This window comes from Python bivittatus, unplaced genomic scaffold, assembly GCF_059951505.1.
Source record: "Python bivittatus isolate LINGU-HERP-01145 unplaced genomic scaffold, Pbiv_v1 ctg000980_np1212, whole genome shotgun sequence".
Lineage (NCBI taxonomy): Eukaryota > Metazoa > Chordata > Lepidosauria > Squamata > Pythonidae > Python > Python bivittatus.
Window position 1 is genome coordinate 11,361,684 of NW_028277125.1, and position 25,220 is coordinate 11,386,903.

Sequence of the window (25,220 nt, forward strand, 5' to 3'; positions counted from 1 at the left end):
TGGCCTTTTATGTTTTCCTATAAAAGTAGAGAATGTTTTGCTTTGGTTTGGGTTTTGGAGGTTGTTTGGCTTGTATTCTTATTTGTTCTCCTCCTGCAGTACATTGTCATTGCTGCTTATCTTCATGGCATAATAAGTAGAAGCATATAAGGATTGGTTAGATAGTGTTATTGCTAGAGGCTAACAAACAAGTCACATTGGCCTCAATCAGAGTTGAGTGGAGAAGGAAAAGTGCAATTTGGAGACATGTAGTGCTATGTATATATGAATGGGACTCCTCGTTTAATATAATCTGGGCATGGAATTGTGCAGTTGACTCATTAACAAGTGCCCCAACACTATTTCCTGGTTTTAGAGAACATAGGTGGACATGGTTGTCCAGTGCCAGCCAATGCACATGGCCAGAAGATTAATCAGTAATGTAACCAGTCCCAAAGTAATCATGTATTTCGTTTAATGTCAAATTGCTATATACTGATAAGTACTTTGCAAAATGGAACATTAATTGGAACTTTCTAAAGCAATTCAGTTTTAAAGGTTGTACTACACCTTTTCTTTACATCGGGTTTTCCCAGCCTTTGCAACTTAGATGTATCTCTTCAACTTCCTGGATTCTCAACAGTGACCATGTTGCCTGGGAAATTTCAGGAATTGAGGCTTAATTTGCTTAACTTGGAGACACTGATTTATATTGTTAGACTTCTCCAAGAAACATGTCACTTGCTCCTACTTTTTGGAACTATGCTTTATGAGTACAGTGGTACCTCTACTTACGAACGCCCCTACTTACGAATTTTTCGAGATACGATCAGCTCTGGCCCCAAAAATTTACCTCTACTTACGAACTCGCCTCGACTTACGAACCGGATCCGCAGCCATTTTCCGCCCGTTCCACGTGGTACGCGGCCATTTTTCCACCCTGCTGCGTGGTCAGCGGCCGTTTTTCAGCCCCTGATGCGTGGTCCGTGGACGGCGGAACGGATTAACGGTAATTACATTGAACCTTATGGGAAAATTTACTTCGATTTGCGACCAACTCAACTTGCTATCAGAGTCATGGAACGGATTAAGTTCGTAAGTAGAGGTACCACTGTATTGGTGATGGGGGAACTGCCTATGCTATGAGGAACACAGATGTAAGAAACAATGTAAAATTACCTTCCTAGCCCTCAACCCCTGGTCGGACCTTCAGTGCCATCCCTGCCACAGATGCACCCAAAGAGGACAAGGTCTTCTCTTCGTTTGAGTGGATGGCATCTGTGGTGGATCAAGAATAGTATCAGCAGATATCTAAACCAGTATACTTTGAAAATATTCTATTTTCAGTTTCATAGAACAGACTAAATGAAGGGGAGAAAAATCTGGATGATAATGCTTTGCATTTTAAATTCTGTTTAGAAAATGTTTTTGTAACTTTTAAATACCAAAAACAATAACAATAATGAAACCCAACCCTCCCCCCCACATGCTCCACACTAAAGGCAGTTCATGAAATACTATAATGTGAATATATGATTCTGTCTCTTCTGCATGTGCATTTGACTAAAACAGGGTGTTAAAATACATTTTCAGTAAAATGAAGAAAAATAAAACACCTCTTTTATTTTAACATTTTTAATTTCTGAGATTGCTTTCCCCATCCACAACTGAACAAAGCCCTTTCTGTATATTACTTCATACTTTAGCCAAGATTTCAGTACTGTTCTGCAATATTGCTTCTTTAAAAAAAAAACATGACTCATTGCATCATAAAGTACTCCCAGATCCATTAAAGTTTAAAATACCAGGAAGAATCTGTTTGAAGTCATACTGTATTTTGTTCTAATTTCCACTGAAAAACAAATATTTGTAGAGTTGCAGACTCGTTACTTGGAAAAGTAAAAACTGATCCTTAACTGCTGTTTATAGCATCCTTTGGGGAAGGAGAATCTTTCAAAAAAGACACTTTTGCAAGAAGTAGTGTATAAAAATAAATAAAATGGAGTGTATTTTGTGATTGGGTAGCCCAAAATATAGTCTTGGATGAAACATGCACAAAATACAGTGGAACCTCGGGTTACAAACGCTTCTGTTAACGAACTTTTTGGCTTATGACCAGCTCCGGCCGCAAAATTTTGCTTCGGTTTGCGAACTCCGCCTCGGGGTACGAACAGGATACGCGGCCATTTTCCCTCCCATGACACGGTTTGCGGCCATTTTTCCGCCCCTGACACGTGGTCCGCGGCCATTTTTCCGCCCCTGACACGTGGTCCGCGGCCATTTTCCGCCCCTGGCACGTGGTCGTAGGGAGGGGGACTCTCCCTCCAAGCAATAGCCGCCTCCCTGTCCTCCACGCCAGAACGGATTAATGGTAATTACATTTAACCTTATGGGGAAATTTCCTTCGGGTTGCGACCAATTCGGGCTGCGACCAGAGTCACGGAACGAATTAAGTTCATAACCCGAGGTACCACTGTATAATGTTGGATGAATCATGCAATGTCACAAGAATCTCAACTTCCATTTTTATAAGCCTTGCTAAGTAGGACTGAGGAGGAAACCCTGTAGAACCGCTGACAGATTTGCAGATAATGCTGAATTAAATAGTAGCATCCTTAAGTTGACAGTGGCCCTGCAATAACCACAGTGATGTACCAAAAATTAGAGGAGTAAAGGGGAATGTGCAGGGCTTTGAAACCCAATTGTTAGAATATCCCACTGGGTGCTCTTAAAATGTTGCTGCATGTGATACATGACAGATCTAACGTAAGGGCTGGCTGGGTGTCTTTGTGCGACAGATTGCTCATCAGAAGAGAGTCTTGTGGGAAATTCTTTGGGATTTATTATACGGTTTCTGTTCCAGGAGTGGCTTTTGCATGCAGCCCATGCAGCCTTTGTTCATTGCATTCCGTGGAACTGCAATAAGATTAGATGCTGTGATGAATTATTCCGTGCCGTTTTGAGAAGGAGGTATTTAGAACTTGCCTGAGCTCAAATGATGGTACTGGGGTAGAGTCATTGTCATTTATAAGCTTCCTCCTATGAAATCTTTACTTTTAATTATCCAATCTGACAACCTCTTAAAAGCAGTCACGAAAAGAAAAGAAAAGAAAATCCCAGACCTCAGTAACTTTGATGTAACTTGAACATTGTACGTTGTCTTTATCGGGCACATGATATGGTGATGGCTTAAACTGTTTTCTGTCCTGGTTTGTTTTGAAACTGTTACTCATGATTCCCCAGTTCAAAGCAGATCGGAAATATGATTATTTTTGTTGTTGTTTTTGAATCCTGGTTCATACAAAGGCTAACACAATTCATGCTTGGCCAAGTATTGTTATCAAGCCAATTATCTGTGTGTGATTAGTGTGCACAAAATGCTCTAAAAATCCCCAAATTATCATGTTAAGCATCCAATTGTGTGTGGCTAAATATTGTCAATTTGTGCCTTTTACCCATATTTCTGTCTGTGGGACAAAATTTGTAAATAGTACTCCATTTCATGCTGTTTCCATTTTACTGTTTTTCTACTCTGCTATTGGCTTCACTTGCTCAAGGGCTAAAGAGTTTCTTTTATGATATTGTGGATTTTTCCATATGATGCATAATGTCCAAGTTAAGGCCCAGTTTACTGAGTAAGTATTAGCATAGGCAACAAAAGTCTCATAAAGTGGCCTCTCAACTCTGAAAAGCCAAGACTGGCCTTTTCTACTTAACTACTCTCCTTTGAAGTGGCCTATCAGAAACATATTACTACATTTAGTGGTCCATGTTCGTTTCCTTTGCTACCATTGATACACTGCCCAAAGGGTAGTGTTTCTCTGTTCTGCACTCGTAGATGTTGGCTTCAAGAATGCATTAGCAATTCCATGCTTGTTTTGGAATAAAGGAAGCCAGCAAATTGATTGAGGGATGGTTATGTGTATTTGCAGATATTTACTATTGAAGGAAGAATGTTGGAAAGTGTCCTGGGTTCTCCCTCTTCCTGGCATGGTTTTATTTTGTAACACCAGCCGAGACATATATGGGCAGATTTATATATCACATTATATGATAATTTGTTTGGATTGAGTTTAGAAAAGATCTGTTAGGCTTTCATCCAGTTTGGTTGTTTCCTTGATGACTTTCATTAGACAGTAATTGTTGGCATATAACATTTGACATGGTTACTTTATCATTCCTGAAAAGAGGTTAATAACATATATGCCCTTCCTGCACAGATTTTATCCACATTCTGCAGAGCAGGTTAGGCGGAAATTTGGAAATGTGTTAGATGTCATCCAGTGAGTTTAATGGACCTATAATTACTGGCCTCCCAGGTGCATGACTTATTCTAGGAGTAGACAACATTTGGCCCTTCAAGTGTTCATTCTTCAGTTTTGTCAGCCTAGGCAGGATGGTCAATGGCCGAAGGTTTTGGGGCCCAAAGCATCTAGGAAGGTACCAATTTATGTATCTTTGCTCTTCAAATTCTCGCTCAAATTAATGGGATACAGCAGTCATACTCCATCTGTACTACATCTTCTAGGGAGGAAAGAGTGAGGTCTAAGCCCCACTTTGCTCTCACAAGAGAATGAAAGAAGAAATCAGAACAATATTTTTTCTTACAAGGAGATTTAATGTACTGCAAAGGATTGTTTGGCGAGGGAGAGGCTGGTTTGAAGGTAATGGACAATGTTGTATACTCTATTTTGTCTGAAGGTTTGAGTGTATTGTTTCTATGCTTAAGTTTGCAATTAAACCTCGGTTTGTATAACATAGTAAATTAAACTAAAATTGAGTTGGGTAATTTGTAATTCAGTGTGCTGTGAGTGTCCAGCCACTGTTTATCATGTGGTATGAACTAGACCAATATATTAAGCAAGTGTGTCTTTTGTTTCTTTGGGCATAGCGTGCTGCATGAGCACAGCAATTATATTTTGTTAATTCAGGTTTGGGGTTCAGTGTGCAGTGTGATCAGAACACTTAGGTCTTTAGCCTTTTTATTTTAAATAAAACTTGGAAATAGTTGTAAAAACAAGGACCTCAGTGTCTTCTCTGTGGTCTCATTTTAAAAAGGTAGGGTGGTAATGCAGAAATTACAATTGTGAAATCCTCATCTGAGACCCCCTCTTGATTTGCCAGATAAATCCAGGTAAAGGGAAACTGTCAATAACTATAGAGATGGCTTGATAGCAAATGGCTTTACAGACTATCCTTATACAGACCTGAATAGCTCAGCTCAGCTCAGCTCATCTCTTGCAAAATTTATGGCAGCTGTACTATCCAACCACTGTGATGTGCCTTTCTGACTTGTTTGGGAATCCCTACAAAATCCCCTAAGCCTTCCTCAGTTTCATATTTAGTGATTTAAACCCATCAAATCTTATATGTGGAAACCTCTGAACGTAACAATGCGCAAAATATTCAATTCAAGATGAGAACATAAGAATTGCCATAATCCCTCAAAGAATTCAGTCATCCTTCTGTGTCTCACTAATCAACTATGCCTTTGATCATAACAAAACCTCCTGGTTTGTTCTTGTAGCAGTATGGTTTAGGGTTATGCACTGTGATGTCTAGTTTCCAGATATGACTAAAGCTGTGAATGTCTGTCTGCAAAAACAAGTCATATTAGCAGAAACTCTGTAACTGAATATATGTCATCTGCAGTTCAGAATTCTTTCTTCTCCCCCATAGCCAAAGAAATATATGTCCAGGTATTTCTTGTGCTCTTTTAAAATAAATGAATAATGAACAAATAAATAATATGACTTCACATTAAGGCCAGGACAGTAACTGTAGGAGATAGATGGCTTACACTAAAGTTAGCAACTTAGACTTCCTTTGCTAAATTCTAGTAATAGAAAAATGTGTGAAGCCATGTCATAGCCTTGTGAGTTTCTCCAATCTTGCTTCACTTAATTTGCTGCGTTTTCTGAGGGCAGGGAAACTAGCAAGACAGTGATGACATCATGTCATGTATTTAGTTTGGATTTTTACTTGCTCCTTGGGGACTGAGGAGGAACAGCTGGTAGGCTGCTCTTTCCAGTGGTTCTGCATATTCCCTCCAGTGTTGCATTCTACCTTGTTCTTTTCAAAATAAACATCATTGCAACAGAGAATTATACAAGCCATGCTTTCTCATAGCAGTTCTGAAATATAGATAAGAAAAAATGGTTTATTGCCCTATATTTGCTAATGAATGAACAGAACCCAGTATCATCAACAAAATATAAACGTGTCTTAATTTAGAATTCACTCTCAAGAGTATTGTTATATTTTGAAAAATGTAGAAAGAACCTTGATACACAACTAAAAAGAAGGCTTCTGATTTTTAAACTAGGGTGTAAGCACAGATTATGTAGTAGGGAAGCAGATTCCTAATTTGGAAGTTAAAGATCCAAACTTGTCTCTACATTTTGAAACAAAATATGTCTAGCACAAGTGAAATGAAGTTTTAGTAGAGAAATCCACTATGTAAATGTTATAGGAAGGGAACTAATTTAATTTCTGCTAAATCGACTGGTATTTTATTCTGTTTTACTGGCAGTTAATTATAATAAGTTTCTTACAATAGCATGCAGAAGAGAGTTGCATGAATAAATGCAATTAAGAGATGAATATAAGATAAGACGGATGTGAATAAAAGTTATACTCTTGTGTATGTGCGCACGCATAATAAGGCTTTTGGGATACCCAGTATAACAACCCAAAACAATCTATTATAGGAGAAGGTCTCTTCATTGAAAATTGGAGACTCGTCTACCACGCTGGTTCCAGTGCAGGTTGATAGGTACATGTGTTTTGACTTCCTAGACCAGGGCTGAGAGAGTGACTGTCTCAAAGTCATCCAGGTGTTTTCTGTACCTAAGAGAGAACTAGAACTGGCTCTCCCCATTCCTAGTCCAGTACCTTAATCACTGCACCACTCTGGCTCTCATTGATAAATATATAAATGAAATGTAGGGACAGTAAAACCTTATTTTAATGGGTTTAATGGGTTCCTGATCATCTATTAAACTGGATGATATCTAATTAAATTATACAAATTAAAGCAAGATTTTTAGGTTGAGAGGAAAAAAAATAGCCATCCCAAGCACCTCTGAAGCCCGAGTAAGGGATTGGTGATTTTTGCTCAGGCTTTGAAGTTGAAAGAAGGCCTCCAAAAGAAGATTCAAAAGGACAAAAGAATCCTTGGTTCGCCTCCATACCTATTCGCTCTCTCACTCCTCTTCTGCTTTTACTGCCCTGCCCTAGCAGCCTTTCTGCTGCCTCCCAACCATGATGGGATTTCCACCATCTCCCCCACCTCTACATGCCCACTTCTTGGCTGCTGCAGGCCACTGCTGCTGCAGCCCTCCTCTTTACCTTGAGCTTCCAGTATGTCCTCAGCCAACTCCCACTGATGAATGTTTATCTTGGACCCTTCAGGTGAGCTAGTGGCATGTTGGTATAGATGGCTGTGAAGATAGCAAGAGGTAATGGCAGTGGAGTGGAGAAGAGATTGAGCAAACAGCACTTGAAGCCTAGAGGCAAAGGAATGGCAACAGTGGCCCCAACCTTTTGGGAATTGAGGAAGTCTTCAGCAATTGAGGGGGAGTTGGCCCCCTACCAGGTGGTGGTGGCTTACATGGGATATTGGTTTCATGGGGCATTGGGATGCAATAACACTAATATTGTTATTGTGAATTGTTGTAATGAACGTGGAATGTTAATATTAATGTTAATATTAATAGTGAGGGGGCATAGCTGACAAATAACAGATGTGAGACCAGTGAGAGAAGTGGAGGAGGGACACACTGTGTCTTTCTCATGTAAGCTGAATCATTCCCTCCTCTCCCAGAAAGCTCTAGTACAAAGCAGCTTTGTAAAAGGAGGCAGAGAGGTGGGTCCCTGCCTGCTGAAGAGAGGTTTTGGGGGAAGGGACCCTGCTTTTCTTCTTTGCCTCAGTGATGCAGTTACGGCCGCCAGCCTTTGCTTAATATATTCAGAAGTACCTGGGGGTATTCCCATAAGCTGTTATCCTCAGATACTAGTTTTAATTTTAAAATGAGAATGAGCTTATGCTTTTTATCTTACCCACCAGCAGTGGTGGTGGCATGGAGAAGTGAGAGTGAGCAACAGCATTATTTGCATAAAGTGAAAGTGAAGATACCATAAAGATTTGGGAATATAGTTCTTCCTTTCCATTGCATCACCTTAATTTGCAAAGCTGCTTCATATGGAGCCAGGCTGTTGAGTTTTTTAGCTTAGCGCTGAGTTCCTTCAGCAGGCATAGAATCTCTGAGTTCATTTTCAGTGGTGATTCTAGGTCTTGAACCTGTATACAAAACATATGCTCTTCCTATGAGTTCAGATCTTGATCTGACTAATCCTAGTTGAATAAGTATTCAATATACCCAGAAGTATATTGATTCCTAGGACGCAGAGAGAGCTTAGGACTTCTGTCTCTTGCTTAATTAGTGAAGTCTCCCCTCCCCCACTCGTTGGCAGTCTTTGGGGCAAGTTTGAATTAGGATAGAAATGGCTTCAGGGATTGACGCTGCTTGACCCCTAATTTAATATACAAGTGTATGAGTGAGGATAGACATGCAAAGACATATTCAATACTGCATTGCATAAGAGGTGAAGATATTTTTTCTTACCTAGCTTTGTTGCACTTAAAGACAAAATGATGAACATTCTCTTTTTATTCTACAATGTTGGGCTTAAGCATTTTTCTTTTCTTCTTGTGCTTCTTCAGGAAGGTCATAATGAACAATCTAGTTCATTTTCCCTGGTAGCATTTCTTTTAACTAACAGGAAGCAAAGCATGGGCTTTGCATTTAGCGGACCCTGCGTTCAGTTCCTGGAAAGTGATTGGAAAGCCCTGTGTCTGAGATCCTGGGATTCCACTGCCACTAAGAGGGCATGATGGTGAACTAAAAGGAACAGTGTCCTCACTTGCAGAATTGTTTTTGATTATAAAATTGAAGCAAAATGTAGATAATATAGTAAAAAATGGAATTATGCAGAAATAGATTTCATAATAGTAAGGTCTGGACCAATTTTCTCCAATTGGTTATCCACCAGTACAAATCTCAAAAACCTTGGGGTGAAACACTTTTAGAGCCCAGCAGTTTGGAGGAAGCAGCTCAAAAGTCTAAAGGCAAAAAGAATAGTCAAAGTAGGTAGCAATTCAAAGCACACTGATGTGGTTATTGAAGTTGCATGGACAATATTGTTGCTGTATGAGAAACCAGTCAGTGGAATTAGAGCATTTGGATCCCACTTCATAAAACAGCTTATCTAAAGAAGCAGATGGACGGTCCAAATGTAGCAATTCTTTTACAGCCTCCAAGAAACCTGATTCACGGCAACTTGCCTTCCTAGGATGTTCAATATGTGCTCCCATTTTCTAATATTTCTCTCTGGCTTTCTGTGAACAAAAGCAGCTGCATGTTTACTAATTGTGCAGATGTGGGGGTGGGGAGAATTTTAAACACTGTTTCAGTGATTTTTTGTTGTTGTTTGTTTTGGAAAATTATACAGGAAGTAACAAAACTTTCTGAGCAATTCTTGTTCATGGCAGACAACAAAGGAAACATTCAGTAGTATCAGATACATAGCCTATAAATTAAAGAAAAAAGTAGATAGAGAAGGTTAAAAAGGAATGAGAATACAAGCTTAAATAGTCACAAGATCAAATGAGGCATTAGTTAATTTTCTTCTTCCTTTTAGTGCAGTTCATCAGAAGTTCAAGTAATTCAACTGAGCAATTGAATGGAACAGAGCATCATGCCAAACTCCTGATTCCTGATAGCCTAAGCAGAGAAATAATCAACTGAACTGAAATACTCAGTGTTATTTTTCACATAGGAAATTTCTTAGAGAATGTTGGGATTCCACCCTAGTTGCAAAATTGCAAATCTACGTTGCATGCAAATGTTCATAGTGGATATGGAAGTCAGCAGCAGTGGGGGAGTTCTTTTTGCTAATGACAAGTCAAAAAGCTTTAAGATGAAATATGGATGAGTCTGGGTGTGAGGCAGCAGCAATTGACTATTGGAAGAAAAATGTCACAAAAGATTAGATGTATAGCGGAAGATGATATATTTCCAAAACAGGGTTCTGGGAGTTGTTGTAGCTGGCACATGTTGAACAAGGAGACAGGATCAGTGAGAAAACAGGCTCTGATAGAATATTATAATACAGTATATAGTTGATCCACTGAAGTAGAATGCTAATTTCACATTCAATCAACCAGCAGCTCTTAGCAATTGATTAGTGACTGATTATTGTCAAATTGTCATGTACCATTTTCCTAAGCCCCTTCATGGATCACTGCCTTGTCGTGGCGAAGGGGCTTGCGTAACTCAGTGAAGCCATGAGCTATACCGTGCAGGGCCACCCAAGACGGACAGGTCATGACAGAGAGTTCTGACAAAATGTGGTCCACTGGAGAAGGAAATGGCAACCCACTCCAGTATCCTTGCCAAGAAAACCCCATGGACAATGTTAAAAGGCTAAAAGATATGATGCCGGAAGATGAGCCCCTCAGGTCGGAAGGTGTCCAATATGCTACTGGGGAAGAGCGGAGGGCATTTCCAAGTAGCTCCAGAAAGAGTGAAGCGGCTGGGCCAAAGCCGAAAGGACGTTCAGCTGTGGATGTATCTGGAAGCGAAAAGAAGGTCCGATGCTGTAAAGAACAATATTGTATAGGTACCTGGAATGTAAGATCTATGAACCAAGGCAAGCTGGATGTGGTCAAACATGAGATGACAAGATTGAACGTCGACATCTTGGGAATCAGCGAACTGAAATGGACGGGAATGGGTGAATTTAATTCGGGTGACCATTATATCTACTACTGTGGGCAAGAAACCCTTAGAAGAAATGGAGTTGCACTCATAGTGAATAAGAGAGTGGGAAAGGCAGTAATGGGGTACAACCTCAAAAACGACAGAATGATCTCAGTGCGTATCCAAGGCAAACCATTCAATATCACAGTCATCCAAGTCTATGCCCCAACCACTGATGCTGAAGAAGCTGAAGTTGACCGCTTCTATGAAGACCTACAACACCTTCTAGAACTAGCACCAAAAGATGTCCTTTTCATCATAGGGGATTGGAATGCTAAAGTAGGAAGTCAAGGAGTAATCGGAATAACAGGCAAATTTGGCCTTGGAGTACAAAATGAAGCAGGGCAAAGGCTAATAGAGTTCTGTCAAGAGAACAAGCTAGTCATAGCAAACACTCTTTTCCAACAACACAAGAGACGACTCTACACATGGACATCACCAGATGGTCAATACCGAAACCAGATTGATTATATACTTTGCAGCCAAAGATGGAGAAGCTCTATACAGACAGCAAAAACAAGACCAGGAGCTGACTGTGGCTCAGATCATGAGCTTCTTACTGCAAAATTTAGGCTTAAATTGAAGAATGTAGGGAAAACCACTAGACCACTCAGGTATGACTTAGATCATATTCCTTGTGAGTACACAGTGAAGGTGATGAATAGATTTAGAGGATTAGATTTGGTAGACAGAGTGCCTGAAGAACTATGGACGGAGGTCCGTAACATTGTACAGGAGGCAGCAACTAAAACCATCCCAAAGAAAAAGAAATGCAAGAAAGCAAAATGGCTGTCTGATGAGGCTTTACAAATAGCTGTGGAAAGAAGGAATGCGAAAAGCAAGGGTGAAAGGGAAAGATATAAGCAACTGAATGCAGATTTCCAGAGAATAGCAAGGAGAGATAAGAAGGCCTTCTTAAATGAACAATGCAAAGAAATTGAGGAAAACAATAGAATGGGGAAGACTAGAGATCTCTTCAAGAAAATTGGAGATATGAAAGGAACGTTTAGTGCAAAGATGGGCATGATAAAGGACAAAAAGGCAGGGACCTAACAGAAGCAGAAGAGATTAAGAAGAGGTGGCAAGAATACACAGAAGAACTATACAAGAAAGATCTTAATGTCCCTGATGTCCACGCTGGTGTGATCACTGACCTTGAGCCAGACATCCTAGAGAGTGAAGTCAAGTGGGCCTTAGGAAGCATTGCTAACAACAAAGCTAGTGGAGATGACAGGATTCCAGCTGAGTTATTTAAAATACTAAAAGATGATGGTGTTAAAGTGCTGCACTCAATATGCCAGCAAGTTTGGAAAACGCAACAGTGGCCACGGGATTGGAAAAGGTCAGTTTACGTTCCAATTCCAAAGAAGGGCAACGCCAAAGAATGCTCAAACTATCGCACAATTGCACTCATTTCACATGCTAGCAAGGTTATGCTCAAAATCCTACAAGCTAGGCTTCAGCAATATATGAACCGAGAACTACCGGATGTACAAGCTGGGTTTCGAAGAGGCAGAGGAACTAGAGATCAAATCGCCAACATTCGCTGGATCATGGAGAAAGCACGAGAGTTCCAGAAAAATATCTACTTCTGCTTCATTGACTATGCAAAAGCCTTTGATTGTGTGGATCACAACAAACTGTGGCAAATTCTTAAAGAGATGGGAATACCAGACCACCTTACCTGTCTCCTGAGAAATCTGTATGCGGGCCAAGAAGCAACAGTTAGAACCGGTCATGGAACAACCGATTGGTTCAAAATAGGGAAAGGTGTACGACAAGGCTGTATACTGTCACCCTGCTTATTTAACCTATATGCAGAGTACATCATGAGAAATGCCAGGCTGGAAGAATCACAAGCCGGAATTAAGATTGCAGGGAGAATCATCAACAACCTCAGATATGCAGACGATACCACCCTAATGGCAGAAAGTGAAGAAGAACTAAAGAGCCTCTTGATGAGGGTGAAAGAGGAGAGTGCAAAAGCTGGCTTGAAACTCAACATTAAAAAAACTAAGATCATGGCATCTGGACCCATCAATTCCTGGCAGATAGAAGGGGTAGAAATGGAAGCAGTAACAGACTTCATTTATTTGGGCTCCAAGATCACCGCAGACGGAGACTGCAGCCATGAAATTAAAAGACGCTTGCTCCTTGGGAGGAAAGCTATGGCAAGCCTAGATAGCATATTAAAAAGCAGAGACGTCACCTTGCCGACAAAGATCCGCATAGTCAAAGCTATGGTTTTTCCAGTAGTAATGTATGGCTGTGAGAGCTGGACCATAAAAAAGGCTGAGCGCCGAAGAATTGATGCCTTTGAACTGTGGTGCTGGAGAAGACTCTTAAGAGTTCCCTGGACTGCTAGGAGGTCAAACCAGTCAATCTTAAAGGAAATCAACCCTGATTGCTCATTGGAAGGATCGATAATGAAGCTCAAGCTCAGATATTTTGGCCACCTAATGCGAAGAGAGATCTCTTTGGAGAAGACCCTGATGCTGGGAAAGATTGAAGGCAAAAGGAGAAGAGGACGGCAGAGGATGAGATGGTTAGATAGCATCACTGAAGCAATGAGCATGAAACTGAGCAAACTCAGGGAGGCAGTGAAGGACAGGAAGGCCTGGCGCAATATGGTTCATGGGGTCACGAAGAGTCGGACACGACTTAACGACTAAACAACAACAACAACAAATTTTCCTAAGGAGAATCTTAAGTAATGCAATTGAGAAAATAAGCTCACCTTTCGGTATTGCGTTTAAAGGATCAGAACCTACTTTTCAGCAATAAAGGCTTTGTGAACAATGGAAACAAGACAAGCCAATCCTTAGGCTTATAAAATCACAGCTGATGAGATGAGCAGCCCTATAAATCACTATAATAAATAAATAAAATTAAAAGAAAAAGAGATGGGGAAAAATGAAAAAGGACAGTTTCAGCATTCAGTTTTCAGCTCTAATATTGTATAAACAGCTGTGTCAGAAGCATGGTAAACCAAACTCTGGTGCTGTTTCTAAGATCATCTCAGCCATTCAGATCCTTTGCAGCCCGTCTAAGTTTAATTTACTGATGCATTTCTGACCAGACCTGGCTTTGCCCTGCCTAACATCTGTGTACCACTTCAGGTGGTTTAAAAATACAGTGGTACCTCGGGATACGAACTTAATCCGTTCCGTGACTCTGGGCGTATCCCGAGTTGGTCGTAACCCGAAGGAAATTTCCCCATAGGGTTCAATGTAAATCCGGTTAATCCGTTCCGCCCTCTGAATTTGGTCGCACCCCGAGGCAAATTTCCCCATAGGGTTCAATGTAAATCCGGTTAATCTGTTCCGCCCTCCGCCCGAATTTGGTCGCAACCCGAGGCAATTCCCCATAAGGTTCAATGTAATTACCGTTAATCCGTTCTGGAAAGCGGCCGGGCGCGGCGTGGTGCGGCGCGAAAACGGCCCGGCGCAGCGCGAAAACGGCCCGGCGCGGCGCGAAAACGGCCGCGGACCACGCGGCAGGGCCGGAAAAACAGCCGCGGACCACGTGGCACGGGCGGAAAAATGGCCGTGGACCACGTGGCACGGGCAGAAAATGGCCGCGGACCACGTGGCACGGGCGGAAAATGGCTCGTACCCCGAGGCGGAGTTCGCAAACCGAGGTAAAATTTTGGGGCCAGAGCTGGTCGTAACCCGAAAAATTCGCAAGCAGAGGCGTTCGTATCCCGAGGTATCACTGTATACAAAAATAAACTCATAATGTGAGCAAAACAACTAAAAGCAAATTATCGAATAACTTACCCAGTAAGAACAGGCAGGGATGACAGATAACATGTTCAAGTAAAATTTAACATTGCCTCTGGAGTGAATACCTTTCTAAAGAGATGACCATTGAGGGACTCCCCATCACTGGGGAGGTTACAGGATTGCTTGTCCCTCCGTCTTTACTAATCTTACCAGTGGTACTTTTTCCTCTCCAATTTTCATAAAAGTTTGTCCTTTTACATATGTCTATATGTGTATATTGTCCCAGACCAATAAAACACAAACGCAGTACTTCAAAGTACAAGAAAGTCAAACCTGAAACAGTAATGAAAGGGAGGTATCAACTGACCCTTGCAAGTGATAGCTATTGCTCAGAACTTGACAGCCTTTGATTAAATAATGTCTACTGGGACCCTAGAAATGTACCTTCTCTGTAACAGTGCCTGATCTCTGGAATGAGGTCTCCCCGAGATCCAGATGGCCTCCACTTCACTGGTGTTTAGAAGAGCTTTGAAAACTTGGCTGTTTGATCAGTCTTTTGGTGAGGGAGAGCAAAGACCTTTGCTTCAGCCGTGTCCACTCAGTCATTCTCACCTTTATTTATTACTTTTAAACAGGTTATTATTGTATTTTCCTGGTTTGAGCTGTTGTGAGCTGCTCAGAATCATTGGGAGTTGGGCAGCAAGCACCTTTGATTAGTGGTGATTGCCCATGTTTGATTTTATAGGAAGAGGTCAATAACCTCTTGATCAGAGAGACAACTACAACTTCTGACAATCGGTTTTATGAGTGCCAGACTTCACGGGTGGTACAGTGGACAGTTTAGCAATGCATGACTTACTGACTCAACCTCTCTGTCTGAACATATACAAATGTTATGATAGTATGGCAGATTAATATATCTACCTGTTGCCTCCACAATGGGTAGTGTGCCAATTCAAGCCAAGGTGAAAAACCCCTATGAGGAACATATGGAACATTATAAAAATGATCTAGGGATCATCTGTAGTTGTGCCGTAGTGGAAATGAAAACTTTTTGGCCCTAACATTTTGAAGATCTGTATCCCAAATCATCTATTTAAGTTCAGCTAAGGCCTTATCATGGCCAAGTGATAATACAGTCAAGAGTGACAAGCCACAGTGTGCCAAATCAGAATCAATTTGCCTCCTTTGGAATGAGGTAAACTGATCTGATTGAGTAAGATGAACCAGGGACTTGCACTAGACAATTTGTTTCCCCATTCTACAGCATCATCTCATGTTTAAAATATGGAAACTGTCCTTCCGCTTATTCTGACTTCTACTTTCTCTTACATATTCTTATCCAATCTACTTGTGTTTAATTTCCACAGCTGGAATAGTTGTGAAAGAGGGAGCAAAATTTATTCTCTAGTATTCACTATGAGGATCAGAGAAAAAAGTGACAAATGGTGGCAGAAGTGACTCTGTAGAATCAGTGGATCTGCTGAGTCAAATACTGACTATGGCAAGGGAGACATAATGGGAACAACCTAAATGTACCCAGACTAATCTAGTGCTTACTGGCTTTTCAAAGCTCCAAAAGCATTAGTGTTCCATTGCTGTCAGCTGTTGCACAGCTGAATTGAATAAAATAACATTGCACTGGGCAATTCAAGTGTTGACAGATCATAACTTTGGGGCCTGTACTAACAAGAGGTCCTTTCACTTACAGGCAGGGACAGAGAGAGCTTGGTGCTGTATACTAATTGAACATTGTCCAAATAGACCTTCACACCCTCCAAGAGGTCTCGGTTGCTAGGGTGGCTTGATTCTGAGAAAATCAAGACTGCTGAGTGAAGAGTCTTAAAAGTTATTTATTGTTTTGTTTTTAATTGGGACTTGAATATAAAGGCAAGGTTCTCTGTGTTTTTCTACTACCTGATAAATCAGTGATGGGTAATGTGCACCTTCCAGATATTGATGGGCAGTGATGAGAGATGTTGGGAGCTGCTACCCAACAGCATCTGAAAAGTCCCATGTTGCATACTTCTGTCATAACATAAGTCTGCAAAAAAGAAAACGTCTCTATCACAGGAAGGGTGAGGTTCTGGATATATTCATTTTCTGTGGATTGAAAGAATTCCTAACACATTTCCTTGAAATACTGTACTACCAATTTCTTCAGACTGCTGCTGCCATTTGCTAAAAAGGCTACATGATTGCTTTCTTGTAGATCAGCAGTTAAAGTTTTAATGATTTCATCTTCCTGCCTGCATTCACTTAAACACTGTTCTGTCAAACAAGACTCTAGAATTTCTAAGTGTTTTCTGTGTTCAAGCTGAATTGGTGCAAACCTTTCTAAATACATGCTCTTATTTTCATTGCGCCTCCTTTTGCAAAAAGCTTAATAATAAATTTCTTCCCCAGAGACACTTTGCTTTGCTACTTCCCATGACTTCTAAACAGCACCTGCGTAGTTTCTCAATTCATTCCAAAATTTCTTCTGGATAGATTCACTGATGGCCTAGTTGATTTTCTCATAGTCTCATGCTATTACCTGTCTCTCCTGATATTTTATTCTCTATTCTGAGAATAGTGGTCGTCTTACAACCTAAATAAACAGTTCAGTAGCCCTGTTTGAGTAGTCAGTCCTCCTGTAATTACCAGGTTGTATTCCATATTCAAGGAAAAGGCATAAAAAAAGACTCTGCTCTTCATGGTAGTTGTTTCCTTTCATTGTCATTTCACATGCACCCTCCCCCCACCATTAGTTTAAGCATGCGAGATGTGAACATCTGTATTAGATTCAGCTTCTGATTGGAATGGCCTGCGAGCCCTGTAAATAAGTGAGTAAATAAATAAATCTGCACATTTCAAGATTTCAAATACTCTTCCTTAAGTCACTCATTTAGAAGTTACTCTTTCTTCAGAATGATCACATGAAAGACTTTTGCCTTTGGCATCTGAGCTTTTGCAACAACAGGAATGAAATGGTAATACTTGCAACATTAGCAACATACTGATTAAGTTTATTGGGGGGATTAAACCGTTCTGCACAGCCAGAATAAATTAGAATGTCCTTCAGATGAGCAGAGAAGATGAGTGCCCAACATATGCTTAAATACCAATTTGTTACCCGTGTATGATCTATGGTTTATTTCCATTTGGATTAGCAATTAGCCTCCCACTAGCAAAATGTCAATTGCAGATGAAGTAGAAGAAGCGGAGAACACTAGACTGATAATAAAACTGTTCCCCAAATCCAGCAGTTACCTCTGCTGCTGCTGCTCAATTAAATTGGTTACATATAATAACAATAAAATGTAAACACATGAATCTCTCAGAAATAGAAGAAAATATCCCCCACATACCAGTGCAACATAGCCCAATATTATTATCTCTATATGTGTATAAAACCTTCTCTTTCCCGCTCCCCAATATATACATCATTCTTTTAGGGGTGGGAGGAAATAAATGCATTTCCTATTTGGAAATAATTTTCAAGAGGAGCCTGTGGCTCCACCAATACTTCCCTCAAACCCACCCTCCCTCAAAACCCTTCCCCCCATGTAACTTCTTTCAGTATAGACGAGTTGCATGGGCATTCAGTGATTACACGTGCATTTTTATTTCATTAATTTTTTTATTACAGAAAGAAAAAACCCCACATAAAATGGTTTAACAAAAAAGTGAAAAAATACAACAGAGAAAAAAGTGTTACTATATCATAACAATAAACAATTTTGATTCTATATATGCTTATCTAATACAAATGTTCAGGTACATATACATTTATAATAGATTTATATATTGTCATTTTTTTTACCTACTGTATTTTGTATAAATGGATCCCATATTTTATTATAATTGTCCATAGAAAGACTGTGTCTATAGGCAGTCCGTTCATAAGTGGCAAGTGCAATCAGGTCTTAAATCCATTGAGTAAATGGGGCCATACGTTTATCTTTCCAGTGTTCCAATGTCAGTCTTTTGGCCATAGTAAGAGCACAAAGAATCCATTTACATTGTCCAGATGTCAAATTCCATGTACTAGGTATATAGTTCAAAAGAATATTATCCTCTGAAACTTTTAGCTTTTGTCGTACAACCATATTTATATAGTCTACTACTTTCTCCAAAAACTTAATAAGTATAGGACGTTGTAAAAACATATGCCTTAAAGAGGAATTGTCCTTATTACATCTCTAACAAAATGCTGTTTTTGACAACCCTTTTCTATACAAATGTAGTGAAGTCCAATAAATTCTAAATATTCTTTTAATGTATAAGTCATAGTTTAAGGTCCGTTGACACTCTTGCTATAGAAGTTAAGGCACTCTCCTGTCTAGGCAATATAGAAACCTGTAATTCTTAATTCCACTCATCCCTTTATTCCACTCGTCCCTTAACATCTGCATATCAAATTGATAACAAATATCCATACAAACTAATAGTAGGTTTTTTAGTTTTAAAGGATTTAACAAGTTGTTCTAATATCTCAGGTGTCTCAGAAGCTGAAAATGCTGATGTTCCAAACAATGTTGTTAACAAATGTTGTAGCTGTAAATATTGCCATTGGGTTACATCTGGTAGATAATATTTGTCTCTTAAGGCAGAATATGTTAAAAATTCATCTTCATCATCTGTCAGTTGGTCCAAAGTCAGTATCCCCGCTTTCATCCAATTTTTCCATATCACCATCTTTTTCCCAATTTTTAAAGTTGGGTTTCCCCATAAAATCAGTTTGGCATGGGAAAAAGGCTCAAATCTTTTTTTATTAGACATTATACTCCATAACTTTCTAACTGAAAAAACTGTTTCCAGATATATTAGAGTTTTAGTATATTTTGATCCTAATACTGTCCATCTGACCAAAGGTGTTATATATGTATATTCCAAAGTTGCCCAAATCAGAAAATTAACACCAATTGTTGGCTTCCAGTATTTAATACTTGACCATAGGTAAGCATGATGATACAGCTCCAGATTTGGGGAGAAGAAAAATGTGCATGGCATGTTAAACTTGATTAATGTTCATCTTGGTTTGTTTTGGGGTGGTTTGGAGTCTTGTGCAAACACAGTCCATTTGGTTAATTTAGGATCCAGTGTATTTCAGTATTTTCTCCATCATGACCTCGTGGTGCATGTAAAAACTGACTAGCTGTTTTAGTGTGAATCCCAAAATCTAGTTATTTCTGGCATTGTTTCTTTCACAAAGCTAAGTTGTTGGCCAGAATTTGGCTGTACTGCAATGTATAAGCGTCAGCCTCCAGAGGCAGCTGCACCATTCACTAGCAATCTAATGGCCATTCATGTTGAGGGCTTATGAATAATCCAATAAACATTTCTTGCAGTCAAATGAATAGGTAAAGGAATTGTAACAAAAGTCTAGCTTGTGCTTAGGTTGAAGATCAGGAAATAGGAAAAAGAGGAACTGTCATTGCTAGTCTCTCTTTATAGAGTCCTTTGGTAGCATACAAGGTTTTCTGTCTGTCATCAGAGGCTTGGGAGATCTACATGCTGGCTAGTAGGCTAAGAGGATGTGCCTTCAGTGTGTCAAAGGGAACACTGTAATGCAGATGCTTTTTAAAGAATACTGCAGATTTAAACGTGTTTCCTGACAGTTGATCAAATAGCCTCTTATATCTGACCAAGGTTGTGCATTTCCACAAGCTATACTATTATTGTAAATAAGTGAAGAACATACTTTATCTCCTTAAAAACCAAATGCCTTTGCTGTGGTTGCGTTTGTGGCTCATAGATTTTCCGATGGATAGCAGTTGTCCTTTTTTGAGTCATTGGCTGTAACACCCTAGCAGTTTCAGATAGATGGCCTTACCTTACATGCGAGGTATTAGAGAAATCTTTAAAATCCTTTGTTTTGCAGTGCTTTTCCTCTGGAGCTGATTATGTCTGGTCTGTGGGTCTTTTACAGTTGTTGCTCTGTTTTGTTTCCAGTTCTAGATATGAGATTTCTGTAAACAAGAAATTGACTAATGCTGCCAGTTGGAGAGTGGTGATGACCTTAATCTTTTCCCCCCCTTAAAATGCCTGACCTTTCCATTGTCATGTATCTTTCATCCAATTTTGAATGAATTCATCCTTTACCTACCCTCAATTCTCTGTTTGTGTTATTGCTAAGCAATGTTACTGTGTACTACTGATTCTCTCTACTATTACACCTTCTTACTACAACTACTGGTAGTAGAAAATAAGGGCAAAAAGAGTGGGATCACAAGAGTTATAGTGGAGAGATATGGCTGGGCTTTGGTGATAAATAGATTCTGTCTTTTGGTCTGACTGAATCCAAAGAGATGGAATTAACTTTTGTGAGAAAGCTGGAGCAACAAAAGGACTGTCCAAGAAGAAACTAAGATTGCAAAGTTGCTGTTTATTGTTATTGATACCTTCCCCCACTTCTGACCAGTTGGATTGTGTATGTGTGCTACAAAATGCAGTATATTTTGAGTTCTTGATTTTTAGAGTACAATTATTTATTGAGATCCTGAACTAAATATTCCAGTCTCTCCACAAGTCATGTATGCTCCCCCAGGAATGGTATCTTCCATATGATGGCAACTCCATTGTTTTTCTAAGCTTTCTGTGGATAGCGTGCCAAAATTACAGTGCCAGAATTGACTATTAGTGAATAGTTTCCTGTGCTTTCACAGCACTGTCACACTCCTTTTGGGATGACCTTTGCTGCTCTTCTTTGTTGTCAACCCCAGAGGCATTTTCTTTGAATTTGGTTCATAGAATTTCATTGCTATGAAAAGAACAGTTTAAGTACTGTTTGAAAGGATGCAGAATGGAGGTGGGGGGGGAACCAAAACAAGCTCTTTTCTTCTCTGATAATTTTATAGGATGGTGCATTAACTATCTTGATGCATTGTTCATTCTGCTGTACTCCTCTTGACCTTTCTGTATCAAGGTTTCCTTGGGCAGTTGGTTTCTCTGAAATGGTTTTAGCAAGTTTAAAATTCTGACAAGAGCCGTGGGCACGATAGGTTCAAATCTTGTAGGTACCCCCAGGCCCAAAGTATAAATGGCTAATTTGCCAGATTGTGTGACTTACTGAGAATTGGGTGGATGACATAAGCTGCGATGGTTGCTTTTTGTTGTGCTACATCAAATTATTTGGTCTCTGAGGAGCAGTATATATGCTTCTACCATGTTTTTTTAATTGTCCTGGTTCTCTTGGATTTAAGAACGTCAAAAGAGCTTCTGAGGGCCATACAGTGCTTAGCACATATTTGAAGTTGGATTGCAAGATAGGGACAACATCATGTAAACCAATCCTGTAGCTCTTGTAACAACATCTGCTGTTATTATGATGTGCCGCTGTAGACATCAAGTATTCCTGTTTTTCTCTTCCTATAGCATCGGGGTGATACTTATTACAGTAAAGAATTGTAGCTGTTCTTGGAAGTACCACCTGTGCCTTAAATGTTCTAAAATATCATTTCATGCACACCTTTTTATCACTATGTTCCTGAAGCATCCTTCCTTCAGTTCTACTCCCTCTAGTAAAACTCTTGTTTTGCCCAATAGGATATAAAACAGAGGAAATGGGTGCAGGATGTGAAACCAGTTACAGAAAGTTGCCTTAAACAGAATCAGAACATTAGTTATCTAAGGGAGGGAGGGAGGGAGGGAGGGAGGGAGGGAGGGAGGGAGGGAGGGAGGAAGGAAGGAAGGAAGGAAGGAAGGAAGGAAGGAAGGAAGGAAGGAAGGAAGGAAGGAAGGAAGGAAGGAAGGAAGGAAGGTCATATGCATTGCAGGAAAATTGTGTTCGAAATGATTTTGTAAAATCTACTTGAATTTCTTGTAGTCCACATCCATTCAGAGAATCATAATTTTACCCTGCCTTTCTCAACCTAGTGCTCTCTATACTGTATGTGTTCAAACTGCAGTTACCAGAATGACCGGCTTCTCCTTCTAGCAGTATAGTCCCAGCATATCAGTAGTATGCCAAATTAGGAAGACTGTTCCTAATTCCCTATTCATTTCAGATGCACTTGGCTGTGCCTGCCCACCAAAGCTGTACCTAGTGCTTCCCAAAGTGATCTAATGCATCAGTCTAGAATAGGGTTTAAACAAGCTGTGTTCTTTGGCATCGTGGGATTCTACAAGAACTTTATAGGTTTCTGTGAGAGATTACTTGGGGGGGGGGGGACTTGAATGCAGCTAATGTTCTATCCCAAGAGCTTGGTATCTTGATCAGGAGTTTCAGGAAATATTTTTTAACAGGTTCTGCAGCCTGAAAATATTTGAAAACCTATGATCTAGAAAACTTCATTGTAACAGTGGAACCATACTGATAGCACTTCCTTTTAGATGCGGTTGAACCATTTTGATAGATTTTTTTCAGAGATCTTCATATTGCAGTAATTCAGCAGATGGCAGAGCTGGATCTAAACAAACCTGGAAGGAAAGAGGCTGTAATCTGGAGTTATTTCTAGGTAACATGGAACAGAGCTTGATTGCAGTTTCCAGTGGCCATGCTTTCAGGGGATGATGAGAATTTTAGTCTAAACCACATGGAAGGGACCAGATTGAGGACTCTTGGAATAACCTTGATTAGATAGCTGAGTGGGGTTTTCAGCTTTATTTTCAGATGTCAGGGATTGAGATTGGGATTTTCCACATACCGGCCATATACTGTTACGTTGAACTAAGCTCCATTCCCCTTTTTTTCCACTCTCCAGTGGCCAGTATGAAAGACTTATCCAGCATTACTGGATAATCTGTCTTAATGTCCATGGTTTATGGCCTGATGCAAGTGCTCAGCATTTCAACTCATCCTGCTCAGTTCTAAGTGAACTGGCACCCTTATGACTGAAAGTTTTTCTTCTTTTTCAGTAAGAGCCCAGATTAACCCAGGGCCACTTTTCAGCTGATGGCAAGAAGTAATACAGTGAGTTGACTGCACTGTAGAAGCAGCCTAGGTTATTTCTCCAGGATTGCAACTCAATCACAATTCCCATTCCAGTATCAGCCTCAGAATCTATGGAAAATATAGTTGAGATCATATATCGTATATAGTCATCGAGAGCCAGTTTGGTCCAGCGGTTAAGGCTCCAGGATAGAAACTAGGAGACTCTGAGTTTGAGTCCCACCTTAGGCATGAAAGCTGGCTGGGTGACTTTGGGCCAGTCGCTCTCTCTCAGCCCCTGGCGTCAGCCTTGGGCAACAAACCAGTTGGTCAATTCCTGTCACAACCAACAGACCAACATTTGGTTGATCTGAAAAAAGCGGACCTTGCACATGCGGGAAAAATGCTAGGAAGAATGTGTATTGTGTAGTGTATAATCATATATAGTACATCAGATGTTCATTTGTGATATAATTTATTGCAAGCTAGAAAATTTGTGCATGTATCATTTTAGTGATGGCTTCCCCCTCCTTTTCGGTAATCTGTTGTCTTTAACTTCCAATAAAAGAATTCCAACCAAAGAAAGCAGTTTTCCTAATTAATACATTTAACACCTTGCCACTTTTTCCTCCAGCATAGTCTTCATATTTTTATCTGTCTTTATTATTGAATAAACTAATTTCTCATGGTTAGTTTAAGTGAGGGAGAATCTTTGAGATGGAAAATATATGGAAAATATATGTTTAAGATGGAAAATATATGTTTTGGGGAAATCCAGAGGAAGTTTTCATATCAGGAAAAGGAGAATAAATGATTTATGTGTTAACAATTGCAATTCAGTTATTTGAAAAACAGTGATTTACATAATTAATCATATATTTCTTAGAATGCCTTAATCAACGTATAGTTTAAAAAGCTCCTGAATGATAATGGTTTAAATGTTGGATGTTTACATATGTGGACTGCTTCAGACACTGCATTAAGATTTGGTCTGTTGAATAAACCATAATTGGCTGAGTTCACATAGAATGCTAAAATGTAAATTATAATTTACTAACTAAGAAGAGCTGGGTTTGCAAAACATGTTAAGGGCAAAGCAAGTTTTTGACTTAATGTGATGTGTGAATACAACTAATTTTTAGATGCATAGAGCTGTGTTTTATTGCTTTTTCTAATTTCTTCATGAGCTTTGAGACAAAGAGGAAGTGTTCTATTCTGACTCTGAATAGTAGCTCAGATAGCATGTTTCTTTTGAGATGGCAAATCCAGTCATTGTGAGTTAGTAGTTCCTTAGGTATCTTCAAAATTTAACTTGATCCAACAGTCTTAAGCTGAGGCCAGATAACTCTTGTTGAGCCAAGGTACTCTATTCTTGAACAGTGTTCCCTTATAAGATATCCTTCCTTATCCTGGTGCCTTCCAGGTACTCTAGATTGCAAGTTGCACAAGTTTTGAAATCCTAACTAATCAAATGTGCATTGTGACATGGTCATAAAAGGGGTTTTGGTGGGCTACTGAGCAAATGCCAACCTTAGCTTCCACTCCCAGTTGGCTTGGCCATTCATACATTCATTCATTCATTCATTCATTCATTCATTCATTCATTCATTCATTCATTCATTCATTCATTCATTCTTCCTTATCTTTCCCTTGGTACTGCCTTTCTTCTCTTTCCTCTGTTTTAGGCTAATAGTGGAGTGCTTTAGAGGTTGGGGCAAAATATCATCCATCAGTCTTCTGGAGGGTTGCAAGAAATCCTCAGTGCTGCTGCAGTGTCTTTGACATTGGAAAGCAAATCGCTCCATTCCCCATCTGTAAACCCTTCTTTCAAGCATGAAA

General features: G+C 39.8%; 1 protein-coding gene across 2 annotated transcripts in view; it reads left to right on the forward strand.

Moving 5' to 3' along the window:
- TBL1XR1 (TBL1X/Y related 1) overlaps positions 1 to 25,220 on the forward strand; it is a 212,291-nt gene that overhangs the window by 104,523 nt on the left and 82,548 nt on the right. The window lies entirely within an intron of this gene.